This window comes from Nerophis lumbriciformis, linkage group LG14 (genome assembly GCF_033978685.3).
Source record: "Nerophis lumbriciformis linkage group LG14, RoL_Nlum_v2.1, whole genome shotgun sequence".
Lineage (NCBI taxonomy): Eukaryota > Metazoa > Chordata > Actinopteri > Syngnathiformes > Syngnathidae > Nerophis > Nerophis lumbriciformis.
Genome location: NC_084561.2, coordinates 9473824 through 9480832, shown reverse-complemented (window position 1 = coordinate 9480832; position 7009 = coordinate 9473824). Strand labels below are relative to the sequence as shown.

General features: G+C 33.9%; 1 protein-coding gene across 11 annotated transcripts in view; it reads right to left on the bottom strand.

Moving 5' to 3' along the window:
- Window positions 1-3864: 3864 nt before the first annotated feature.
- elavl4 (ELAV like neuron-specific RNA binding protein 4) overlaps window positions 3865-7009 on the bottom strand; it is a 342263-nt gene continuing 339118 nt past the window's right edge. For all 11 annotated transcript variants that reach the window (XM_072914614.1, XM_061976101.2, XM_072914613.1 and 8 more), the window contains one exon: window positions 3865-7009. This exon is cut by the window's right edge and continues 863 nt beyond it. The gene's annotated coding sequence lies outside the window, so the exon portion shown is untranslated.

The following is a 7009-nucleotide window of genomic DNA, read 5'->3' as shown; positions in this document are numbered from 1 at the left end:
AGCATAAATAACCAGAATAATAATCATCATCATCGTAATAATTGTTAATAACAGAAGCAGGAGAGAGAGAGAGAGAGAGAGAGAGAGAGAGAGAGAGAGAGAGAGAGAGAGAGAGAGAGAGAGAGAGAGAGAGAGAGAGAGAGAGAGAGCCGCAATCACGAGGCTCCGCCGACATTTTTTCGTCTTTTTTTGTCTTTAAGGATTTATAGATTTTTTTAATCAGATAGTAAACAAACACGTCTCAGGAGGGTGAACAAAAGAAAAGGAAAGCAACGAGAAGAAGAGCCGAGTTCCTGTGTTCACCTTCCCTCCTCCGCTACTGGTAGTTCCTACTGGCACCACTAGGAGGCGCTACAGCGATGGTGGGAGCCTTGGGGGGGGAAGGGGGGGGTCGGACATGGAGCCCCGTCACGTACACACACACACACACACACACGCATCAAGAAACATGCATCCCATCATGCACTTCTTCTTCTCACACGGCCACGCGAACCAGGAAGTGGAATGTCGACGCGTCGGGAACTTCCGGGCGTTGCATAAAGTCTGACCCCCTCCGACGGGCGTCCGGGGGCGTGGATGGCGATGACGACTGGGGGGTGTGTTCTTGTATTTCTACCCTTCTTGAGACACCCACAAGGAAGAGTACTGTCTGTATGAGGACCGGTGAACAAGTGAGGACATAAATCATGGTCCCGATACGGAAAACCATTGGGTCTAGTAGAAAATGTCTCATTTGCACTCCTGGTGGTGAAATGAGGGTAGTCCCAAAAAGGAGGGATTTTCCATATTGACTGTGTGTCGCTTTTAAAAGTGCTCCCCCTCTGGTCAACATATGAAATAACAAGTGTGTGTACGAAATTGAAATGCGACACCTTTGGCCAATATTAATTAAAAACAATAAAATAAATATGCATATATATATATATATATATATATATATATATATATATATATATATATATATATATATATATATATATATATATATATATATGTATATAAATACACACATATATATATATATATATATATATATAAACATTGATTGATTGATTGATTGATTGATATAGAGATGTACTCTGATAACTTTAAGTAAATACTGAAGATTAAAAACCATTACAAAAAATAATAATAATTAAAGCTGCAAGCAGCGATGGACAGGACCGACTTTGAGGGCTCATAAAATCCAAACCGGAGCAGTAATTAAAACTCTTTCATCAACTTTTAATCAGAAGGGTTCAATCTCTCTCCTGTGCTAATTTGAAGCCGACACGACAAACGCGCTCAGAGGGGATAATGTTTGAAAAAAGGTGACAGTTTTTACACAACTTTTGTTTTGAAGGGGGAATTGCACACTTCCTGTTGATTTTTGCTGGGGGTTGTCAGTGTATGAAATATAGGTCTAAGTGAGACCTACAGTACATAGAGGTTTTTGTTTCATGTCTCTATGACATTCCTACTGGGTGTTACAGGCAGTTGTGTCTGTGTTTTCTTCCTAGGGGGCGTTAGAGCACAATTTTGAGTTTTGGGGTTTGGTTTTTTGATTAGATCGCAATTTTTTGCCAGTCCTGATGTGTTTGTCCAATTTGGTGAGTTTTGAAGCATGTTAAGGGGGTCAAATTACAGCTCAAAGAGGCGGCGGTATAATAATAAAACGCTAGAAATACAATAGGGTCCTCTGTCCCAAAGGGACTCGGTCCCTAATAAATAAACAACTAAAAGCAGTCTTTTTCTCACAATGTGTCGACTTTTTTCTTATAAAATTGAGAACTATTTCTCATATTCTGTCTGCTTCTGTAATGTTGCAATATTTTCTCGTGCAATTATTAAAAATTCCTACTTTTTAATGCAAAATGGTGACATTTGTCATATAAAATTCTGACGTTTATCACAATGTTGCCAATTGTTTTGTTGTTCTTGTAAAACAGGGACATTTTTGGAGTAAAACGATGATTTTTGTCATTATTTTGCCAAGTAAAATTCCGATTATTATTATAATATCGCCCAAATTTTAAAGTTTTCTTATAAAATTGTGACTTTTGTCGAATAAAATGACGACTCTTTTCCTAAAATTGCCAAATCGTTAAGCTTTTCTTGCAAAATTGCGACTGTTATCGAGTAAAATTCCAACTTTTATCATAATATTGCACAAATGTTTAGTTTTTCTTGTAAAATTTTGACTTGCGTTGAGTAAAATTACGACTTTTATTATAATACTGCCAAAATTCTATATTTGCATAGTATGTATGTATTACTAATGATGTAAATACAAATCCTTATATATCTAGAAAGGGTGGTCCTAAAGAGGTAGGCATTTTTCGGAGGTCTCAAGAAGGTAAGAAAAACAAGAGTGTGTGTGTGTGTGTGTGTGAGACATAAGAAAAGTCTCTTTCACTTTAAAAGTGTGTTTTTTTTTTACAAGTTTTCGCTAAAATATGGCGACGGGGGAAAATAGGAATATACGAGTTAGTACGTGTTTAACACCAGCAGACGTCATTTTGGTTTATGTCATGAAATGTGTCCAGTCAGGTCCTCACTTCATCACGCTATTACTCCAGCGGGGCCTCAAAATACGATCCATATAATCTGAGTTGAGCACAATTTGTTTACGTAACGAGCCTTTAAAAACAATAAAACGTTAGATAGTGTTGAAAAACGCTTTCTTCGTTCCCATGGTTGGATGACCCTTTTGGACTCCCAAGAATATATGTAATTTAGTGGGATTTTAAAAACAAAACAAAAACTGTCAATGTTCAAAAAATATCACAACAAATATTCCACTTTGATTTTTTTTTTGGAGAGGGGAGAAATAATGCATATTTTGTGCTTTTGCCATAAAAAAACAACATAGGTTATCTTTCGACAGATACACCGGAAGCTGATCTAGAGATTTACTGTAAGTGTTAAATAAAAAAAATAAAAAAAGTTATATATATATACATATATATATATATATATATATATATATATATATATATATATATATATATATATATATATATATATATATATAACATAAACACTTTAATAATATATATATATATATATATATATATATATATATATATATATATATATATATATATATATATATATATATATACATAAAACACCTTTTTTAAATTGTTAAATAAAATTTAACAATTATATATATATACATATAATTTTAAATTTTTTATTAAAGTGTTTATGTTAAATAAATAAAAAATGTATGTATATATATATATATATATATATATATATATATATATATATATATATATATATAGTATATATAACACATTTTTTAAATTGTTAAATAAAATTAAACAATTATATACATATATATATATATATATATATATTATGTTACATTTTTCATTAAAGTATTTATGTTAAATAAATAAAAAATAGTATATATGTATATATATATTTATTTTTATTTTTATTAAAGTGTATATGTTAAATAAATACAAAATTGATATATATATATATATATATATATATATATATACATATATATATATATATATATATATATATATATATATATATATATATATATATATATAAAACACATTTTTTAAATTGTTAAATAAAATTAAACAATTATATATATATATATATATATATATATATATATATATATATATGTTAATCTTTTTATTAAAGTGTTTATGTTAAATAAATAAAAAAATAGTATACAGTATATGTATATATATATACATATATATATATATTTATTTTTATTAAAGTGTTTATGTTAAATAAATAAAAAATGTATATATATATATATATATATATATATATATATATATATATATATATATATATATATATATATATATATATATATATATATATATATATATATTTATACGTTAAACTTTTTTATTTATTTTACTTAACACTTACACTTAACACTTTTACATATATACTATTTATTTTATTTTATTTAACACTTACAGTAAATCATATGAACTATTTTGAACATTTTTATGACTGAAACCTGTTTGGGCTCCCCGAGAGCCAGTGCAAGGAACTTTGAATGCTCCAGGATACCAAAACATTTTGGGCTATTCCATGGGATGGCACTTCAAGTTCATATGTGAGTAAAGGCAGGTGACCAAATACTTTTGGCAACATAGTGTATATTGTATATCGGTACAAATACTAAAAATACTGGGGTATAAGTTTTGGTTCTTATCGATTAGCCCTGCTCGTTACCCGAATTTGCTCGCGGTGTCCGAAGTCTGTAAATATACGGAGTATCGTTGTTGATGATGTTTGTGCATTGCATGTTTTCCATGAGTACCTAAGCCTACTATGCTACTGTATTTTTTTTTTTACTGTTGGTGGTGCTTGTGAAAAAGGCTTGAGATCCACTGACTGACAGCGCAACAATTAACTCGTATTCAAGACAAAAAAAACGTACCGCTGTAGTCGCAGAGTTACTGGAAATGGCACCTGACCGCGTCTTTACCTGGCGAATGTAACCGCACACTCCAACATTCACACACACACACACACTCACACACACACCTCCTTCTGAACAAAATCCCAATCGTCTATATTTATATCTCTGGAACCCTACCTTTTACCTTTGAAAATATATCATATATATCATATTAGAGTATATAAAATATAGAATCGGTCCAACGCCCTTTGTCACCCCTCCAGAGTACAACTGCCGTAAATAACAGTTGTTGGGTTTTTTTTCTCTCTATTTTGGAACGAGCCTCAGTCTTACAGAAAAACGCCACGGATAGAGAAAAAAAGGGGTGCAAAAAAAAATTAAAAAGGAGTTAAAGACGCACACTTTTGCATAAAGTTCGGATGACAAAGCGGTAGGAAGCGGAGGGAGGGTGTGGACGGAGTGGCTTCAGAGAACTCCACAAACTTATCACGGGTTATATTGAACCGGAACCACTGTTTAGAACATTCTAGTAAGACTAAACGTCATTGGAAAAAACGATTTCATTTGGAACAAGACAAGAAGAAAAGCAATAGCAAATAGAACTATTAATAACTAGGTTATGCATAGCGAGTAACTGTTTCTAGTAATACGGGAAGAGGCCCCCCCCCTCCCGAACCCTCCACACACGTTTTTAAAATTTTATTTTATTTTTTTGATTTTTTTTTTTGTCCAGTTTTCCTGACTTTTTTGGAATATATGATCATTTTGAATATATTGGTACAAAGCACAAAAAAAAAGGTCCTCTCAGTGCAGCCTCCACTCCGGTTCGCTTTTGTTCCACCTTTTTTTTGCCCCCTCCTGGTAAACCAGAGAATCACGGCAATACACAGACAATGAAACAAATCAAGACATAAATACACGGACAAATCAACCCCTCCCTTCATAATAAATAGCTCATAAATAGAAATAAATAGGAAAAAACAATAAATTAGACAAATCCAAATATACGCTTTTATAGTCAAAGCTTTTTGTTCGGTTTCTTTTGCCGCGGTAACGAAAAAGTTCATCCAAACTTCTTTATTTTTTTTGTGTTTTTTTTGTGTGTGTGTGTTTTTTTTTTTGTTTTTTTGTTTTCTCCACAAGCAACATGACGACAATTGAACAGTTTCCTCGCAAGTAAATTTTTTTTTTTTCTTCTTCTCTCGAAGAAACTGAACCACCACTTTGATAATAAGTCGAAAAAGACAAGCTCCAACTAAAGAACAGTGACAACTCAGATAAGTACGGTAGATATCGTAAAACAAATGTAGACTATGTATATATAGATATATATATATAGATAGATCATCTATTTGTACAGAGCAAATAAAGGCGGGGGGGAGTCGTACACCCCCCCCCTTTTCTCGAGGAAACAAACATTCTAGACTAAAGGAACTATAGCGCTAATCATCGATAAGTTCGGACAAACGCGTCACGCTCGGCGAGGAACTCAAAAAAGCCAGCGAGCCAAACAAACAAAGCAAAAACAATTTTCTCTTTTTTTTTTTTTTTTTTGGTCTTTTTTCCCGAAACACCCGCAAAAACGCTGAATTTGCGTTTTTTAAATTTTTTTTAAATTTTTCTCCCCGGCGACAACAATTTTCGGGCCTAAACGAATAAGCTCAATTCCGACGTCGACATTTAGAGTTCTTAGAAACAGCACACGGGACAACTGGGATATTCCGAAGAGGCCGCGCGGTCCGCCGCTAAAAGGAAGTCAGCACACAGAAACGCCGAGCAAAGAGGAACCCAAAAAACAAAAAAACAAAAACAAAACAAAAACATAGGATGGCGTCTAAATGGGTACGTGTGATGCGTTCGCTGACCCCCCCCCGAAGAAACCGGACGAAGGGGGCTCCGGACGCTAACGATGGTTACCCTCCCCGTCCCTATAGCGGGTGTTGAATAATTTACGCAACTGTGTGATAAAATGACCAAAAAAATCCCTCGCCTCGGCTTCCGTTCTGTTTTTGTTTTTTTTTTCTTCGCAAAAAACCTTTTTTTTTTTTTTGTCGTCTACAAAACGGCCGTCGCCGACCCCACCCTCCCCCGGGAAAAAAAGCCATCCTTTTTTTTTTTTTTCTCCGTTTTTTTTTCCCTCCGAGGCCTAGAAATGGCAGAACGACAAGACAAGGTGGTGCCCCCACCCCCTCCCCCTCCCCCCCTCCCAGTTAGCCAGTCCAAAATATTTTTCTCTTTTTTCAAATCCGGATTCTTGTAAAAATTTTCTCAATAATTATTCTGTTTTAATCATCGCTTATAAAAATAGATTCCTCTTTCTATTTTGTTTTTTTTATCTTTTTTTTCCCCCCAAACACGCCCTCCCATCCCTCTTAGCCCCGCACACCCCCCACCCCACCAAAGAGATCCCTCTCTTTGGCGACGATGGGGTTTTTTTAATTTATTTTTTTTGCTAAATTACTCGTCAGGAAAAGCTAAAACCCCACCACCCACCCCACCCCGCATCCCACCTCCCCTGTGAGGAAAGACGTCATGTTTTGTTTGCGATACAAAACAAAAACAATGCTAGAAATCCCATCTCCAATCAACAAACGGGGGACGTTTTTGTTGTTG